This window comes from Tamandua tetradactyla, chromosome 2, assembly GCF_023851605.1.
Source record: "Tamandua tetradactyla isolate mTamTet1 chromosome 2, mTamTet1.pri, whole genome shotgun sequence".
Taxonomy (NCBI): Eukaryota; Metazoa; Chordata; class Mammalia; order Pilosa; family Myrmecophagidae; genus Tamandua; species Tamandua tetradactyla.
Window position 1 is genome coordinate 105,776,094 of NC_135328.1, and position 20,812 is coordinate 105,796,905.

At 38.2% G+C, this 20,812-nt stretch overlaps 1 pseudogene; it reads right to left on the reverse strand.

The window, feature by feature from the left end:
- Nucleotides 1-4,780: 4,780 nt before the first annotated feature.
- The window catches only part of LOC143657077 (RNA-binding protein 3 pseudogene), a 119,999-nt pseudogene continuing 103,967 nt past the window's right edge, over nt 4,781-20,812 (reverse strand).

Here is a 20,812-nt window from a genome sequence, read left to right on the forward strand (position 1 = left end):
CCTTTGGGATGAGATTGATCTCCATGTTTTTTGACAAGAAGCCTTTCCAGAAGGCAGTCTCAGGAGGAACAGCCTAGAAACTTCATCATCTGTGAGTGGAATCCAGCCTGTGTATCTGTTCCACCAAGACTGCAATGGCAAAGAGAATCTCCCAAGGTTGTTTTTGTGGGCTAAAGGTGATGTTTATTTATCTCAGAGGTTTTCTTGAACTATTCAGATTGGGATTCAAGAGTGGGCTGTTTGCTGAAAAGAGGGAAGTAAAAAAGGGAAAACCCTAGGAAAGGTGTTTTTCCACATGCTACTTCATTTGATCCTCAGAAAAAGTTACAGGTTTGGCATCATTACCTTCATGTTAAAGAGGTAAATAGAATCTCAGAGATTATTAAACTTTATCCAAGGTCAGGCAGCAAGTAGTTGCCAAGGCCTAGATTTGAGACTAGATTTATTATTGTCATTGTGCCAGGATTACTTCCCACAGTCTGGTTTGTCTGCCTACATTGAGTGTGACTTCAGTTCCTCCTGGACATCTGGGGATTAGACAAACATTTAACAAAACCTTAAAATACAGACTTTTGCTTCTCCTCAAACCATGTACATTTCAGTAAAATGAAACTCATCTCCACATTTAATAGCCATGGTTGATAGTTATCTTATTACCCTTGAATGAGACTAGAAATTGTTCAGTTTTGAGGTGAAGTAGGAATTAGTCTAGACCAATGTGTCCTAAAGTGCATTCCTTGGAACACTAATCCCTGCACATTCTCTGCACAAGAATGGACGGGAAAATTGGCATAAAATATTCCCTTCATGGAGAGTCATGATTGGAATTCGTTTTGTTGAAACTCAGGTCTCTCAATTTGATGTATCATGCAATCTTTTCCCCTACGATATAACTAATTAACATCATATGGGTCCAGTGTTCTGTGAACCACGATTTCCCTGAATCTAGACTCTCAGAAGCTTTATTTGCTTCATCCAGGCAAGGAGAATGGGATCAATTATCCAAGTTTTCAGCCACTGGCTGTGGCAAAGGTTCCAAGCTATTAGCAAATGCAAGGATGATTGCATACAGCTTGAGAACTACTTAAATACTGTTTTGAAGATAGTGAAGGCATCTTCAAGCTTGAAGGAAATATACTAGGCTGTATCTGCACTTTTCTAGAGTGTATGCTTTGTGTTTCAAAACATTTGCACAGAGCATCTTTCAGTAAGGTTTACTAAACATAAATATTTCAAATCCAAAGGCATTTATCTTTTGCAGATTAAAAAATAATAATAAAAAGAAAAAGAGTCTTTACCAAAATGCTCTTGAACCATTTGGCAAAGGCAAATGTGATTTTCTCTTTTCATCTCTCTTCCTTCTTATTTCCTTCCTCTTCTCCTTCTTTCTTCCTTCTAGTCTTTTCCTTTGCCTTTGTTCTTCTGCTTGCTTGCTGGCTGGCTGGCTTCCTCTCTTCCTTTAGCCTTGTCCTTCATTATATCCCTATTTTGAGTACTTTATTGAAATATTACCCTAAAACCAAGCTTTGTGGCAAAGACATCTCTGCTGAAAGTCCTAAAGGAGGCAGATGAGGAAGAAGGGACAAAGGGAGAAAATGAGTTCATCAAGGCCTCACTGAAGAAGTCTCTCTGTCTCACAGCTTTACAAGCTCTGTGACCACTTCAGAGACCACAGAGAAAACACACTTTTTCGCACTTTTGGTAAAAGTTCAGATACAGCCTTTGGAAACAGAGTGGTAGAAATATAGTTAAAATTTAAAAAACATAATTTTGAGAATAAGAAGTCAGTGATATTTGTCCCTGGTTTGGTTCTTTGTCTTATGCCCCTGGGGGAATGATCTTTAAGGAAGCAGAGGGCATAAGAAACAAAATTACTTGGCATTGTCTGAATATGTTACTTGACCTGCATTAGGAAAGTGACACATATACAACAGAGAATAATAGAATGAGATAAATGCATTTGGAAAGGATTTGTGCATGAATGGTAAATGGAGATGGAATCTGCTCAAGTATGTCAGAAAATCAGCTTCTAAATGAAGTGTCTGGGGTAGGAAATACCATTGAGACAGGCATTGGAGCTGCATGGAAGGTTGAGAGATGACTGTGAATGGATACCATGCTTCTAAAGATCACTTTGAACCCTTGTTCCAAACATATGATTTCATTTATGCTTCTGACACAGTTTCACAATGGCAGCAAATCTGGTCTCATCATTCAATGTTATCAAAGATCTCCCATTAAGCATATTTTAAATGTGTAGATTTGGGCTTCTCTCCACATCTGACCGCATCTATAATCCATTTTGCCTGAATGATTTGTCACTCTGGGACTAGACATGATAATAATCCTTACACAGACATGCAGATATCCAGAAGTCTTTAACCATCTTGGAGTTGAGCTTCATGTGATTAGACTTGTCAATTAAAAAAAAAGGATTTCCACTGAGATTAACCTGGGCTTGTGGGTAATAAAAACTACTCTGGTTGAAAATGAATTTGAACCAAAATTTCAATCTATGAACTAATAAATAAAATTATAAATTTCCTCCAATGATTTGTTTTGGATTTTTTGGAGTGTTTGTAGGTACACTAGATATTCTTTTTGTTCAGTTTTAAAAAATAATTAATATATAAATATATATTTCAAATCTAGGGGGATTGTCTAAGTATATATACTACTTTGATTGCTTCAAGGTATTTATTGCTTTATTCTACCATGAAATTTCACATGCCCTGCCTATTTAAAGGGGAATAATATGTGGTCCAAGAATTTCCTTTAAATTATTAGGAAGCTGAAATTCTATTTTTATTTGTTCTGATAAACACAAAATTCTGTCTCTCAGATCTTCAATATAACACTAGGAGGATAGCTCTCTGTTTAGGTTTGCTTAAGCTGCCAGAATACAATATACCAGAAATAAACTGGCTTTTACATTGGGGATTTATTAGTTTACAAATTCACACTTCTAAGGCCATGAAAATGTCCAAATTCGGGCTTCAACAGGATGATACTTTCTCTGGAGACAGGCTGCTAGCATCTGGGTTTCCTTTGTCAGCTGAGAAGGCGTAGGGCCAGCATCTGCTGGTCTTTCACTCCTGGATTCCATTGCTTTCAGCTTCTGATTCCAGTGACTTTCTCTCTGAGTGGGCCCTCTCTTAGCTCCTCTGGGTATTTATCTTTCAGCTCTCTCTGGGTATGTCTTTCTTTTTATTTCTTTCTTGGTGTTTCTCTCTCTGAGTTCTCTGGGCTTTTCCTATCTTTTTATCCTCATAAAAGATTCCAGTAAAGGATAAAAACTCACCTAGAATGGGGTGCATCACATCTCACTTGAAATAGCCTAACCAAAACGTCCTACTCACAATATATCTGTACCCACAGGAATGGATTAAAAGAACATGGCCTTTTCTGGGGTACATGACAGCTTCAAAACAGCACACTCCCTAAACAAAGAACTTTGAGACAGCTTAATTTTTCCAGTAGGAAGCTTTATGTGTTCACCACCCAGGCATAACCAGGCGTTCTGCTGTGCTTGGTGGAGGATCCCAATAAAAAATGTTGCAAAACCACAAGCAGTAACACACTCTTTCAAATAAGAAGCTGAAGCAAGCTACCTACTTCTTGACTCCTTTACCCATTATGAACATAATCTATCTACCAGACAGGAGAAAAACTAGGTCTTGAAGTAGGAGTTAGAAGTTTATAGAGTTTAATAGTCCTTTTTTAAATATTGTGAAATATACATATTTTTGTATATGTGCTATATTGTGAAATATAGCACATATACAAAAAAGCAATACATTTCAAAGTACATTGTAATAAGTAGTTATACAACTGATTTCATAGTTTGATATGAGTTTCAGTTCCACAATTTTGAGTTTTTCCTTCTAGCTGCTCCAAGATCCTGGGGAATGAAAGAAACATCAATACAATGATTCAACAGTCATACTCATTTGTTAAATCCTACATTCTTATTATAACTTCTGTTTCTCCTTTGATCCTTATCTCAATCTTTAGGGGTATGTTCATTCTAACTTTTTCGCATTGGAAAGGGATGTTGATAATATAGGATGGGATAGAACTAGTTGATATTCTTGGAGAGGATGACCCCTCTGAATTTCAGGACTTCTGGCCTAGGAACCTATCTGGAGTTAGTAGGTTTCTGGAAAGTAATCTTAGTGTGTGAAACTTTTGTAGAATCTCAGATAAAGCCCTAGATGTTCCTTAGGGTTGACAGAAATGGATTTGATTGGGGGTTGGCAAACCCTGGTAATTAGCAATATCTAGCTGAATATAGTGTAAGAACAGCCTCCAGAATACACTTTTGACTCTATTTGAACTCTCTTAGCCAATGATTTTTACTTTTATTATTAAATGTACCTGATAGCTACCAATATCTGGGCCCACGATTTTTCTGGTCTCTACCTTAAATTTTGCATCCCTCAATGGATGTACAAGAAACAGGCATTGCTGATATATTAATTGAGTTGCTGAATCAATTATTCAACCCATTTTTTGTTTGTTTTCAAATTCCATCTTTTTAATCAGCTACATGAAGGACATCCTAAATACTATATGGAACACAACAGAATATATCTTCCTTTCAGCATTAAAAAGATGACATTCAGAGACATTTTAAAGAAGTTCTTCTATATAATCAGAGTGGTGTTCTCATAAGGTAGAGTAAAAAACACCTCTTAGCAATCATGGTCTTGATGGAGCTTTCTTTTAGGTACATCTGGGAATTGCTTCCTAACTACATTATATGTGTGTAGGCCTCATCTCAGTTGTCATAATTGTCTCTGTAATTCCCTCCAGAGTAGTGGTAATAACCACCCTGACTTCTGCTACCATAGTCTCTGGACCTTCCATATCTATACCTTCCAGCCAGTTGTTATACTGGCTGCTCTTATATCCTGGTCCCCACTACTTCTAGAGTCACTGTGACCATGCCTGTGCCCTCATAGGCACCCCTTCTTATTCCCCGGGCTGACTTGCCCACGTGCTCCACACAGATCTGGTGGCTATCCAGGGACTCTCCATTCATAGCTGGCATGGTATCTGAGACATGCTCTGGATTGGTGAAAGTGATGAAGCCAAAACCCTGGGACCACTAAGTCTCCCAGTCCTTGACAACAACCACTTCAGAGATGGAAGCTACTGAAATGGTCTTCCAATGCCTGCTCATCAGTGTTGAAGTAGAACCCTCCCAACTCAACCCTCTGTTGAGTTTCCTTTCTTCAGACAACATGGTAGGGACTTCAAGTCCTGGAAACTGGAAAAGAAGACAGCCAGACCAATAGCCAACACTGAGGAGCAGAGACTCTCAACCCGTTTTTCACGAGTGGAAAGGTAGTTCTTGGACTGGGGATATGGAAAAGACAACAGAAATAAGATTTATGTCCTGTGAAGTTTGTTGAGAGGAGAATCAATATATACATAAATAAATAAGTTCACATAGTGACAAGAGCTTTGAAGAAAATAAAACAGAAAAAATGGTTGGAACATTCTATTTCAGATTAGGTGATCAGGAAAGGTCTCATGAGGAAGTGTTATTTAAGCTGACAACTAAATTAGGGGACAACATAGTCATTTGGAGATCTGAGGAAGAGGGAGAAGGAATACTGAAGGCAAAGGCCTTGAGATGAGTTTGTATTTGGAGTGTGGATTTGCTCAAACTTAAACAAGTGTGGTTAGAGCAGAATGAGCAAGGAAGAGTGGTAAGGAAAGAGTCAGAGAATTAGGCAAGGGACAGAGCAAGATAGCTTTGAAGGTCATGGTAAGATCTTCAGATTTTATTCTATAATAGTCTTAATAAAGCTATTGTAGACCTTTATATAAAGAGATGATTCTGTGGCGCTTCCATATAAATGCTAAATGTCTTGTTTTTCTGAGCAGTGGAGATAATTTTGCATTGTTCTCTCTTTCTCTGATCATCTTGGGAATAGCCACCTAAAGAGAGGTTGAGCAATTGCTCAACAGAGTAAAACTTTAAGAGCATTCAACCAAGACCTTAGATACATTAGATCTAGGATTCAGCCTGATGTCTGAAACCTATGCCCACTTTTGATAAATATCTAAAAATGCCCCGCTGAAGATTCTAATACGTCCTTGGGTGGGGCAGGGGAAGTTGGTTCCGTTCTTTTCCTTATGCTTGTTAAGAAAAAAAAAGACACAATTCAGATTCTCCATAATCCCACTAGAAGAAAAGATTTTGTCTAGTTGTCTTTCTGTAGTTTGCAAAACATAAAAAATAGGTTTGTAAAATTTCCGAACATGAAATTATGTTATGATTTTTTCCAATATCCAACTTCTATCAGGTTGAGTATTCTCACCATATGGCCTAACCAACTAAGAATCCATTAACTATTGCATTTGGTTTCATGTTCCATCATCTTACAGGTGTTCCTTCATCTTACAGGTGTTCCTTCATCTTACAGGTGTTCCTTCATGTGTTACTGCACTATGATAGCCTCATGGAGTTGGAACCACGCATAAAGATTTGGGGGGCAGTGCATGGAAGTCATTAGGCTAGGTGTCAGGGGACCCTCATTCTAGACCCAGCCCTGTCTCTGATCTGCAGAATAACCTGAGCATGGCACTTGGTCTTTCTGGCCCTTCCCCCACCCTATTTTTTAGCTGCAGAAGGTAAAAATTATATCTTTTTATCAGTGAGATTCCTTGCAGGTACAAGTATTTATCTATAAAATCGGCTTAAAATCCAAAGAGGCAGGATAGCTCTGACATAAAATTATGTGAGAGAGAAAAAAATTATCACTATTGTCTGACCTCCCCATTCTTTTAACACCACCCAAAGGAACAAAACTCAAAATATGGTATTTTAGACATTATTCACTGAATGAAAAAGTATGGTAGAGAATAGCGAGCCTTCCTATACCCTTAAACATACATTGTTCAGGTGATAACATACTTCATCTTTGTAAAGAAGCTTGTCTAAAAATCTTTGTGCCTTGGAAGATTTCCATGTTTATGTATGTGTTGGAGGTAGGACTGCACCTCCTTCCAAGTTATACTTCATGAAAGTCAGTAAAAATACACAATCACATTTCTTTTTTCTTTCCTTCTCATCTCTCTCCTACCTTAGCAAACAGATAATAATGATTCTGCACAAGATTCAGTTCAGTAGGTACCTAGATATACTGGTGGATTAACTTGGGGCAGACAGTGAAGTTTTTCACTCTCCGAGGTGGAAGCTGGGGCTCGGGATGTTAAGATGCTGTACGAGACCTAAGTCTGCTAGTCTACATATCAGCTCATGGATTAAAAATGGATTTGTTAGAGGCAGATACCCCTCAGAATTGAAGCAGGAGTTCAACAGATACTTGTACATCAGTGTGCATGGCAGCATGATAAATAGCCAAAAGATGGAAACAACTCAAGTGCCCATTAATAGATGAATGGGTAAACAAAATGTGATTTATATATAGATAAGTAATAGAATGTTATTTAACTGTAAAAAGGAAGAGAGTTTTGATACATACTACAGTATGGATGAACTTTGAAGATATTATTGTTGACTGAAGTAAGTCAAACCACAAAAAGAAAAATATTGCATCATTCCATTTTTATGAACTAACTAGAGTATGTAAATTTATAGGAACAGAAAGTATATTAGATGTTACCAAAGGATGGGGGAGGGGAAACAGGAAATTATTGCTTAATGAGTACAGAGTTTCTGTTTGAGGTGATGAAAGATTTGGTAATGGATAGTGTTAATGGTAGCACAACATTGTAAAAATAACTCATAGCACAGAATTGTACACTTAAAAATGGTTAAAATGGGCTTGGCATAAACACATTCTGTAGGTCACAACTAAGCTATTTCCTCCCCTATTTCAGCTCATGATGTAAGTTACATCTTTCCTTGTCATTTTAAGCGGTCAATTATATAGTCAGTGTCCACTCAGACATCAGTTTCTTGCTGTTTTAAACAAAACCAAGCCACTTGTGCTGGTTTGAAACTGTTATATACCCCAGAAAAGCCATGCTCTTTTAAAATAATACATATTTTTATTGATAAATCTTCACAAACATACAGTCCATACATGGTGTACAAACAATGCCTCACAGTATCATTACATAGTTGTGTATCATCACCATTATCCTTTTTAGAACATTTGCATCACCCCAGAAAAAGAAATAAAAAGAAAAAACTCATACATTCCATACCCATTACCCAGCCCTCTGATGGACCACTAGTATTTCAATCTACCAAGTTTTTTAATCCTTATCCCCCCCTATTATTTACTTTTTTCCATATTTTTTTACTCATCTGTCCATACCCTGGATGAAAGGAGCATTAGACACAAAGTTTTCACCATCCACATTGTAAAAGCTATATAGTTATACAATCACCTTCAAGAATCAAGACTGCTAGGACACAACTCAGCAGTTTCAGGTACTTCCCTCCAGTCACTCCAATCCACCATAAATTAAAAAAGGATATCTCTATAAAGCATAAGAAAAACCTCCAGGATAACTTCTCAAACTCTGTTTGAAATCTCTCAGTCACTGAAACTACTTTGTCTTATTTCTCTCTTCCCCCTTTTGGTCAAGAAGGCTTTCTCAATCCCATGATGCTGGGTCCTGGTGAATCCTGGGAGTTTTGACCCATGTTGCCAGGGAGATTCATACTCCTGGAAGTCATGCCCCATGTAGGAGGGAAGGCAGTAACTTTACCTGCCCAGTTGGCTTGGAGAGAGAGGCCACATCTGAGAAATAAAAGAGGTTCTCTGAGGATGACCCTTAGGCATAATTAGAAGTAACCTATCTTTTGCAGGAATAAGTTTCATGAGGGTGAAGCCATGCTTTCTTAATCCAGTTTTGTGGGTGCAGATTTATTGTGGGTGAGACCTTTTGATTAGGTTGTTTCCATGGAAATGTGACCCTCCTAATTGTGGGTGGGACCTTTTGATTAGATTATTTCCATAGAAATGTTACCCTACCCATTCAACATAGGTCTTTAAAAAAATGTGATTTTATTGATATATGATGTATTCACATACCATGTAATTATCCAAAGTGTGTACAATCAATGGTTCACAGTATTGTCATACAGCTGTGCATTCATCATCACAATCAACTTGGTTTTTCTTTTTTGTGAAAAATAACACAAACACAAAAAAAGCAATGAACTTCAAAGCACACCACAACAATTAGTTGTGGAACAGATTTCAGAGTTTGGTATGGGTTGCACTTCCACAATTTTAGGTTTTTACTACTAGCTTCTCCAAGACACTGTAGACTAAGAGAAATATCAGTATAATGATTCAGCAATCATACTCATTTGTTAAACTCTACCTTCTCTGTATAACTCCACCACCTCCTGTGATCTTTCTCCTACTCTTTAGGGTTATTTGGGCTAGGCCCATTTTAACTTTTTCATATTGTAAGGGCTAGTGATAATATGGGATGGGGGTGGAACTAGATGATGTTCTGGAGAGGCTGGACCTTCTGTGTTTCAGGATTAATGTGGCCTAGGAACCCATCTGGAGGTTGTAGATTTCTGGAAAATAATCCTAGTGAATGGAACCTTTGTAGAATCATATATTGCCCTAGGTGTTCTTTAGGATTGGCTGGAGTCATTTCGGTTGGGGCTTGGCAAGCTGTGATAGGTAGCAAAGTCTAGCTAAAGCTTGCACAAGAGTAGCCTCCAGAGTAGCCTCTCGACTCTATTTGAACTCTCTCAGCCATTGATACCTTATTTGTTACTCTTCTTTTCCCCCTTTTGGCCAGGATGGCATTGTTGATCCCACAGTGCCAGGGCCAGACTCACCTCTGGGAGTCTTCTCCCATGCCACCAGGGAGATTTTCATCCCTGAATGTCATGTCCCATATAAGAGTAAGGGCAATGAGTTGCAGAGTTGGGCTTAGAGAGAGTAAGACCACATCTGAGCTACAAAAAGTTCCTCTAAAAGTAACTCTTAGGCATGTCTATAGGTAGGCTAAGCTTCTCTGCTACATACAGAAGCTTCACAAGAGCAAGCCTCAAGATCAAGGGCTTTGCCTGTTGTCTTGGGAGTCCCTAATGTTTGACACAGTATCAGGGATTTCCCAGGTGGTATAGTTTAACTGTTCCGTATATTTTCTCTCATACCCTCAAGGAACTTTGCCAGTGTTTTTAAATTCTTTGCTACTCTGGGATGCATCCAGGCATTACAACAAGCTATATGGGATTACAGGCCTTCATTCCATTCTGGGCTCCCTGTGCCTGGGTTGTTTAAATTATGTGTCCAGACAGGTCCAGCAAGACTATGTGCCACTGAAAATTCAGGTCCTGCACAAAATAAACCTTTCTTCCTTTGGTCTCATAGAGTAGGTGAAGTTCTAAAATTAGACAGTGTCTGCCCTACCCCTGTATCCTGAATTACCTGAGTTCCAACCTAACTGGCTTCATTCTTATCTCCATATACCAGGTTATACACATATAACACAATCTCTTAAAATAGAAACAGCAATGGCTGGTCCAGACTAAATGTCACTGCTATGAGAGCTTGCAGTCTAGGTCCCAATTTTCTTATGAGTATTTTCTAAATGAGATCATACAATATTTGCCCTTTTTTTTCTGGCTTATTTTGCCTCACAGAATGTTCCACAAATTCATTCACAATGTTGCATGCCTCACAACTTTATTCCTTTCTGTAGCAGCACAATTTTCAATCATATTATATACCACTGTTTGCTGCTCTACTTCTCAGTCAGGGCATCCTTCAGCCACCTCCATCCATTATGCATCATGTCTAATGGCCAAAGCCAACAGCCTATCAGCACTCAATTTTAGACAATTTCATTGTTCTCAAGAGAAAAATAACTGATAAGCATATCCTCACTAAATAGAAACTCCAAACCTCCCCTTAACTCTTGTTCCTACCCCAATTACTTACCCCTGGTATTGCTGTGGTACTGTTGATGTTTTCCTATTAAACAAAGGCCATAGCATGCAATAACAGCTTTCCCCCATATCATTATATCATATACTCCTTGTATAAGATTAATTCCTTTGAAATAGTTCATTCAAGTACTTACTTATATATTTTTTAAAATTTTTTTATTAATCAAAAAAAGAAAAGAAATTAACACAACATTTAGAAATCATTCCATTCTACACATGCACTCAGTAATTCTTAGTATCATCACATAGATGTATGATCATCATTTCTTAGTACATTTGCATCGATTTAGGAAAAGAACTAGCAAAACAGCAGAAAAAGATATAGAATGTTAATATAGAGAAGAGAATTAAAATAATAATACTAATAAAAAATATATATATATAAAAAGGAAAAAGAAAAAACAAAAACAAAAGATACAAACAAACAAACAAAAAACTATATTTCAGGTGCAGCTTCATTCAGTGTTCCAACATAGTTACATTACACTTAGGTATTATTGTGCTGTCCATTTCTGAGTTTTTGTATCTAGTCCTGTTGCACAGTCTGTATCCCTTCAGCTCCAATTACCCATTATCTTACCCTGTTTCTAACTCCGGCTGGTCTCCGTTACCAATGATATATTCCAAGCTGATTCTCGAATGTCGGTTCACATCAGTGGGACCATACAGTATTTGTCCTTTAGTTTTTGGCTAGACTCACTCAGCATAATGTTCTCTAGGTCCATGCATGTTATTACATGCTTCATAAGTTTAGTCTGTCTTAAAGCTACATAATATTCCATCGTAGGTATACGCCACAGTTTGTTTAGCCACTCGTCTGTTGATGGACATTTTGGCTGTTTCCATCTCTTTGCAATTGTAGATAATGCTTCTATAAACACTGGTGTGCAAATGTCCATCTGTGTCTTTGCCCTTAAGTCCTTTGAGTAGATACCTAGCAGTGGTATTGCTGGGTCGTAATCCATTCTGCCAGTCTATGTCTTTTGATTGGGAAATTCAGTCCATTAACTTTTAGTATTATTACTGTTTGGATAATATTTTCCTCTACCATTTTGGCTTTTGTATTATATATATCATATCTGATTTTCCTTCTTTCTACACTTTACTCCATACCTCTCTCTTCTGTCTTTTCGTATCTGACTCTAGTGCTCCCTTTAGTATTTCTTGCAGAGCTGGTCTCTTGGTCACAAATTCTCTCAGTGACTTTTTGTCTATAAATGTTTTAATTTCTCCTTCATTTTTGAAGGACAATTTTGCTGGATATAGAAGTCTTGGTTGGCAGTTTTTCTCTTTTAGTAATTTAAATATATCATCCCACTGTCTTCTAGCTTCCATGGTTTCTGCTGAGAAATCTACACATAGTCTTATTGGGTTTCCCTTGTATGTGATGGATTGTTTTTCTCTTGCTGCTTTCAAGATCCTCTCTTTCTCTTTGACCTCTGACATTCTAACTAGTAAGTGTCTTGGAGAACGCCTATTTGGGTCTATTCTCTTTGGAGTGCGCTGTACTTCTTGGATCTGCAAATTTAGGTCTTTCATAAGAGTTGGGAAATTTTCAGTGATAATTTCTTCCATTAGTTTTTCTCCTCCTTTTCCCTTCTCTTCTCCTTCTGGGACACCCACAACACGTATATTTGTGCGCTTCATATTGTCATTCAGTTCCCTGATCCCCTGCTCAAGTTTTTCCATTCTTTTCCCTATAGTTTCTGTTTCTTTTTGGAGTTGAGATGTTCCATCCTCCAGTTCACTAATTGTAGCTTCTGTCTCTTTAGATCTACCATTGTAGGTATCCATTGTTTTTTCCATCTTTTCTTCTTTGTCCTTCACTCCCATAAGTTCTGTGATTTGTTTTTTCAGATTTTCTATTTCTTCTTTTTGTTCAGCCCATGTCTTCTTCATGTCCTCCCTCAATTTATCGATTTTGTTTTTGAAGAGTTTTTCCATTTCTGTTCGTATATTCAGCATTAGTTGTCTCAGCTCCTGTATCTCATTTGAACTATTGGTTTGTTCCTTTGACTGGGCCATAGCTTCAATTTTCCGAGCGTCATCCATTATTTTCTGCTGGTGTCTGGGCATTTGATCAGATTTCCCTGGGTGTGGGACCCGGCTGGTTGAAAGGTTTTTCTGTGAAATCTCTGGGCTTTGTTTTTCTTTTCCTGCCCAGTAGGTGGCGCTCGTGGCGCTCGTCTGTCTGCGGGGCCCACCAGTAAAAGATGCTGTGGCTCCTTTAACTTGCCAATCCGAATCTCGCAGTTGGCCTGGGAAACCGCGCGTGGAGGGGGGGGTCGCGGCTTGGGGGAGTGCCGGTCCAAATTGCCCAGCTGGCCCAAGACGCCAAGCATGGCGGGAGGGCCCCGCTATCCAACGTTCCCAGTCAGACCGGGGAGCCACGTGCGTGGAGGGGACCCCAGTCGCCAGCTGCCCCGGCCGGGAAAACACGCGCCCCTTGGGTATCTCACCGCAGCGGATTTTCCCTGCCCGTTCAGCCGTTCCAGAATGGGATACGCTGTCTTTTTGGTCTCTGTCGTGGCTCCGGGAGCTGTTTTGTATTGTTTCTGTTTTTTTAGTTGCTTTTCTGGAGGAGGAACTAAGACCCGCGCGTCTTACTAAGCCGCCATCTTCTCCGGAAGTCCTTACTCATATTTTTAATGTTAATCTATGGCACACATGAGTCTATACAACCTTTTCACTTATATTCACTTTCAAAGTGACACACTGCTTATAAATCCACAAATAAACTGTGTTCACTTCTATCTACTCTCTTATCTTTAAGTTCAACCTCATTAGTTAACCATTCACCCATCTCTAGCTTCTGTGTATCTCTAGGTCCCCTATATTCAGTATTATAAGTCTCTGACTTTAACAGGGTCATAAAAGCAAATTAGTACAATATCTATCCTTTTGTATTTGGCTTATTTCAATCAGCATTATGTCCTCAAGTTTCATCCATATTGTCATGTGCTTCAGGATTTCATTTCGCCTTACTGCTGCATGATATTGCATCATATTTATACTGCATTTTATTAATCCACTCATTTGTTGATGGGCACTTGGATTGTTTTAAGTTTTGGCAATTGTGAATAATGCTGCTATGAACATTAATGTGTAAATGTCTTTTTGTGTCACTATTTTCAACTCTTCTGAGTATATATTGAGTAGTAGTATTGCCTAGTGTTTTAGTTTGCAAGCTGCCAGAACACAATATACCAGAAACAGAATGGCTTCTAAAAGGAAGGAATTTATTAATTTGCAAGCTTACAGTTCTAAGACCATGGAAATGACCCAATCAAAGCAAGTCTATAAAAATGTCCAAATTAAAGTGCCAACAAGAGGATAACTTCACTCAAACAGGCCAATGAAGTTCAGGGTTTCTCTCTCAGCTGAAAAGGCACATGGTGAACATGGCGGCATCTGCTAGGTTTATCTCTAGATTTCTTGTTTCATGAAGCACCCCTAGGAGCATTTTCCTTCTTCATCTCCAAGGGTCTCTGGATGCATAGGCACTTATGGTTCTCTCCAAAATGTTTCTTCTTTTAAAGGATTCAAGTAAACTAATCAAGATCCACCTGGAATGGATGGAGTCATATCTCCCTTTAATCAAAGGTTAATACCCACAATTGGGTGAGTCACATCTCTTTGGAGATAATCTAATCAAGTTTCCAACCACCAGTGTTGAGTAGGAATTAAAACATGGCTTTTCTAGGGTGCATAATTCTTTCAACCAGCACACTGGTTTGAAACAATATTTAGTTGGATTGTTTTAAGTTTTGGCAATTGTGAATAATGCTGCTATGAACATTAATGTGTAAATGTCTTTTTGTGTCACTATTTTCAACTCTTTCATCAGCCAGTGGTAGAATTCTTGCTTGCCATGCAGGAGACCAGGGTTCAATTCCCTGCCCATGCACTTCTCAAAAAATAAACAACAAAAAAAAATTCAGCAAATGGTGCTCCAATAATGGATACTAGACAAGACAAACCCTCGCACCCATTCTGGATAATAATTAATCAAGGGTTTGTCTTGTCTAGCTCTTGAAGGAATGTGAGTCATGATAAGGAAAAAGATAGGAAGGCAGGATGGCAGTAACAGAGTAAAGGGTGAGGTGCCACACCCCATCTTTTCTTCAGCTGTACCTGGCTGATGAAAGTTTAGAGTACGTCTTTTCCAAATTTAATGTGCATATGAATCACTTGGGGCTCTTGATAAAATGCCAATTCTGAATCACTCAGCTTGGGTTGTCGTGGAAGATAGGCGAAGACCTGAGGTCCTGCATTTCTAACAAGCTCCCAAGTGAAAAGAGATACTGTTCTATGGGCCACACTTCGAGTAGCAAGGGTAGACCATATGGAACCAGTGGTGACAATTGACAAAACTTCCAAATCTGTGTGTGCATGCATGTGTGTATGTGCATGTGTGTATGAGACAGAGACAGAGAAATAAGTTATGAGCTCCTTCTCCTTACAGGACAGTTTGGAATTTTAAGGAGAGACAGAAAATAAAACAGGAAGGATGAGAGGATGGGAATATGGTAACTGAGTGAGACCAAAATCCCAAATTTATTAGTATTCCTATGCTCTCCCTTTGCTGACATCCTGCCAATATTCTCCATGTTTTTTTCACCTCATGGATGTGTACTCCCCAATCCCTTTTCTTGAAATACACTTTCCCTGCTATCAGAGGCCCTTCATCTGTCAGAGAAGACATCTGTCATCAGGTAAGATCTTCATCATCAAATTATATGGTAGCACCTATTCCTTTTTTTTGGAGTTGTTACTCTTATGATATTAATAAATGTTCTTTGTTTTTTCAAGAACAGGAATGGGTCCATTATGTTCTCTCCATAATGAGAGAAGCTTCTGGTGCATAGGAGTTGCTCAAGGTACAGTTTGAATGAATAGATGAAAAGGTCTGGAGGGTCATATGTCCTAGATCTTCTGGGCCGTAGGTCTTTCAGGCCATGTGTAACCTCAATTGATTTGGCAACTCTAGCCCCAAAGTCATCAGAAAACATAAACAATATGAATTGAAAGGTAAAGGGGAAGGGAGCAATGCATCACATGTTGGCAATTTAAGATAGGAGAAAGGCATGGAGTCAGCCAAAATAATTATAATTTTAATATTCTTTAAGCACCTGGTGATTCCAGATATGGTCACAATATATTCCATCTCATCTCATTGAATCCTCACATTAGGTAGGTATTAGGTGGTAGATACTATGGCCTAGAGAAGGTAATAATTTTCCTAGGTCTTTTGGCAAGGAAATGTCGAAGGAGAATTCAAATTCAGCAGCTGTATATGAACACTTTGGAGGCCTGTCCTTGTGGTTCATCATCCATGTGATACCTAATGCCCAATATCTGCTTTCTCTAGTGGCTTCAAGCCCCAGGAGGGCAAGAGTGCATGTCCAACCCTTGGCTGTGTCCCTGGCATCCACCATATTTTATTGCACATTATATGTACTAAAAAATAATTGTTGAATGAATGAATGGTCTGTTCAACTTGAAACACGTCCTTTCCTGTGCAATACGCAAGCAGTAGAATAGTAAAGAGAAGCTTTGTAAAAATACATTCATTTTTTTATTTGACCTTAATGTATGTTTCTGAACATATATGTGTTAGAATGGTGTTTTTCACCCCTTTATAAATTGTCCCTTCTCCTCGCCCAAGGAGAATTTTGGACATTTTTTTCCTCTAATAGTGCCTTCCACCCCTGAAATTTTAATACTGTAGTTATATTATTTATCTATTATGTGTGGTATATATGTCTGTGATTTACACATAATAAGGTTAAGACTTTTTGCCCCTCAAGAACCAATTTCTCCCTATTTGGGGCTATATCACTCTGTTGAGAATACATGGATTAGAAAGATGCACATCACGAGTAAAACTTTGAAAGTGCTTAGAATAAGTTTTATGTTTACTCAACAGAGTTCCAGTTATGTGGTAGAGACTGCCAATCATCTTCCCATATCCATCTTACCTTATTTTGAAGTTACAAATTGCAGATTTTTCGTTAACACATCACCATGAAACTAAAGGACTGGTCTTCTTATCTTCTCTTGGAGACTCCCTTTGGTCATCTGATCAAGTTATGGTCTTGCGCTCCAAGCAGTGAAAGAAATAAATTCTACATTATATATATATATATATTTAAGATCTCTGTTACCTAGTGCTAAACCTAATACTGATTGAAACAAATCCTATTTTCACTACATCTTAAATTATTAATCACAAATTCTTTTTAATTAATTTACGTTTATCAAACCACACTCCCTGTAAATTTTTTAAGATTTCCCCTGTGCCCTCTTTTTTTTCTGTTTTAATGAGTTGCATTAAACATTTGTATAGAGATGCACACTTTGTATATTTAGTATTTGCTAATGTGGTGACTACAATGCAAGTCATTTAGTCTTAAATTTATGACTTCAGTGTAAGTGTAATTGAATTTTGAATAAGGGGCATTTTTGATGAGGGAAGGGTAAATGAATACTAGAATAACCAGGAGGTAATTAGTAAAGAGAAAAAAGGAGGAAAAATGTTAAGATGAGATAAAGTAAAGGATGATAGATTCATTTAGAAAAGAAGGAAGATAAGAAGGGAGAAAGTATTGGGAATTCACTTTGAGTTGCTATGATTAGCAGGGAAAATAAGGTTCTAATGGTTGAAGTAACTGACAGAGAAGAGAAAAGTTAGAAACAGAAGTCCTTAGGGAAGGAATGGATTCCAGCCACAGTTGGGTTTGTACAAATTTGGATTAGGCTTTTGCCCACTGGAAAACATCTGCAAGAATTGTGACAGGCAGAATAGTACAAGGGTGTAATGGGTTAACTTGTGTTCCCCACAAATACATCTTGTAGTTCTAATCTCCCAATACCTCAGAATATGGTCCTATTTGGAAATAGGATGCTCAAAGATGAAATTAGTTAAGACAAAGTCATCCTTAGCCCAGGATGACTGATGTCCTCATAAGAAGAGGAGAGACAGACAAACATAGGGGGAAAGGCATTTGAAAATGGAGGCAGAGATTGGAGTCATGCTGCCACAAGCTGAGGATTGTTGACAAACACCAGAAGCTAAAAGAGGCAAAGGACTCTCCCCTACAGTTTTCAGAGGAGGCATGACCCTACCAATACCTTGATTTTGAACATCTAGCCTTCAGAACTATGAATGATAGATTTCTGTTGTTTTTAAGCCATCCAGTTTGTGGCACTTTGTTCTGGCATCCATAGAAACGTAATAGGATGACCCATTAATTATTTTGCTTAAGAGTGATGGGTAATGGGTGATATCAGGAATTGGATTTTTGTAAGCATTTCTTTGCTTTCTGGGAACTTGATTGCAATGCCTTTTGTAGTGGTAACTAGCAGAATGACTCACAGTAAAGTACAAAATTGAGCAATAAAATGTAGGCCTCTTGGAGATTTGAAAAGAAATAAAAAACACATAAAAACAAGGAGAGAGTTTGGTTGCCTTGTGAGGTTGCATCAAGAGAAAACATTTACTGGGATGCAACATCTTGCTTAGTTTAAGATTATATAAGAGCATAAATTCTCTTTACAATCCATGAGTTATACAAAAAAATTATTATACATGCTGTATGGAGTGTCTGTGTAGCAGATGTATTTAGTGGCAGATGTTATTAGTGTCAGACCAATAACCATTCCTTACTACTTTGTTAACAAAACTCTTACTTTGGTCAGAGACCCAAAGTACCCTGCTCCAAAGACTGGATCAGCCTTAGCCTAAGTCAGTCATGGAGCTCCCCTTATTCTTTATTGGATTTTCACTTTCCCAACCTCCCTTGCAGCTAAGGGTGGACATTTGACTCAGTTCTCATCAATGACCTGAAGTCTTAGGTCATTAGGAAGTCTGCTAGGGAGTATCTGTGAAAGATCTTCCTGCCTGGATAAAAATGCAAAGATTTACTGGTTTTTGGATGCTAGTGTAATGACATGATAACTGGTTCTGTGTTGACCATTTTGTGAGCTTGAGGCAACAAACAGAAAGATAAAATGACTAGACAAGGATGTTGATGAACCATAATTATGGAAAAAACTATGGTGTTTTGTGTGAAGCTTGGATTCTTGATAACATTATTGAGCTGCTAAATCACTCTCTGGTTGGCTGTGGACAAGATGCTAGGCTTGATGGTGCTGAGAAATAGTAACCTACAGGGGCAGCAAGAACCCTTTTAACTCCTAGTAGGGCAGACCATTTTGTTCTGACACTGCTGACTCTCTTCCAGATAAATGGTATTAAGGGCAACAATCACATATATCTGAAATCCCCTGACTCAGTGGCTCCCTTGTACTGATTTTATCCTTTGACTCAAATTTGGGCACATTCTGCAATTCCCAGAGAAACACCAACTTGTCTCTTAAGTTCCTGTACATCTTTTTTTTTTTTTTGTCAGTTTGGTGGTAAATTGCAAGGAGTAGTAAAACAAAATCACTCTAGCCAATTCTGAGTTGTTTTTCCTCAATCTTTGAACCTGTATAAGTATTTGTAATCTTACCTAATTTAAATATCCTTATAGTTTAAGACTCTGAGAGCTGGGTTTTCTTTATTTGAGGCCATAAGCATTCCTAACATTTGTCATCAGAAATCCCTACAAAGACTCTTTGGATCACAAAGGAGATAAGGGTCATTGGAGGAGAAAGCCTGTCTTCTGGCAGTTTCATCTTAAATGTTGAAATTACACTCAAATAAAAAAATTACACAAATGAACAAGAGTCCTGAATGCTGTACAGATATATGAGAAAATAATATCTATTCATTTAATTCAATTCCAGCCAAGTATTGGCAACAGAAGTAGCAGAAGTTCTACATAGTGACCAGAGAATGTTAGAAAGCCTGGGTTTGAAACTTGGCCCCAACACTGTCTCTTTGAGTGGTTGTGGGTAGGTTCATCACCACTCTAAGCTTCAGATTCCTAATAAAAATCTCTACACTTTATAAGGTTATGATGAAATGATCTGAGATGGCATATTGTTTAGTTTATAGTGTTAAGTATGCACTAGATTCTGATTGATAGAAAAAGGATAATATTCTATCTTCAAATATGTGAATATAGAAAATTCTTGCGTTCTTGGAGAAAGTCACTTAAACATCTTTGGATCTCCGTTTTATAGTACACATAAATGGAAAGTTTGGACTAGATGGTTTCAAAAATTTTAAATGTCATTTGGCTCCAAATTTATATTTGTTTATAAATATATAGGAACAAATTTCAGAAATGAAGAAAAAGAAGAGATAAAAATATAAAGAGAAAGAAAGCATATGGGAGGCTGGACTTAAAAATCGGAAGGGGACCATGGACAAATTCCATCTTTGTACCTTCCTTTAATTGCCTCAGAGCCCAGGGTGTTCCCCATCTCCCAAGCTCACTCTTTTGAAAGGGGAACCTCAGAGGAGATACATAAGGTGGGAAGAAATAAGAATTGAGGTAGTAGTCTGCCTTGTGCTTGGAGATAATAAGGCTTCCTTCTTCATGTCTCGCCTCATGCATTTATACTCAGCAGGTCTCACCAGCAGATAGTCTGGCACAAGGTGGCACTGAGATGGGATTTTAAACTCTCTTCTGGGTCATGGTGCCATCAAATGTCATGGCACTCTAGGTGGCTATTCTGCTACCCACAATACAGATTCTGCCAGGTGTGGTGGGAACTAATGGGAACTTTAGGGAAACTGAGTGAGCAAGGTAACCTGGGAGGTGAAAACCCATCTAGGGAAATTTTTATGAGAATGTAGTGGGACATGTAAGCGGGGAATGAGAGGATAGGATGATACTAAACCCTAAAAGTAGGAGATGGTGGGAGATAATGAGAAGTGGGGGACCTGTGGGGACAGATGCCTAATATAAATGATCTTGAAGGATAATTTCATTCCACAATTGTGAAAAC